This window comes from Pongo pygmaeus, chromosome 6 (assembly GCF_028885625.2).
Source record: "Pongo pygmaeus isolate AG05252 chromosome 6, NHGRI_mPonPyg2-v2.0_pri, whole genome shotgun sequence".
Taxonomy (NCBI): Eukaryota; Metazoa; Chordata; class Mammalia; order Primates; family Hominidae; genus Pongo; species Pongo pygmaeus.
This window is the reverse complement of record NC_072379.2, coordinates 142587499-142587721: the sequence shown is the minus strand read 5'-3', so window position 1 is coordinate 142587721 and position 223 is coordinate 142587499.

Here is a 223-nt window from a genome sequence, read left to right as displayed (position 1 = left end):
TTACTGCCTCCTGAGGCCTTCCTCTTGTTCACACTGTGTCCCGTCCCTCCAAATCCGGCTACACTCTACTGGCAAGGAGCACCTGGACCATGTTTTAGAGATCATCCGAGGACTAACCCCAAAAGTTTATGAAGAGAAAGCAGAGGCCGAGCTGAAGAGATGGACCTGGGTCACACCCAGGTAAAGGCAGGATCTAAGCTGAAACTGGTGTCAGATCTGGTTG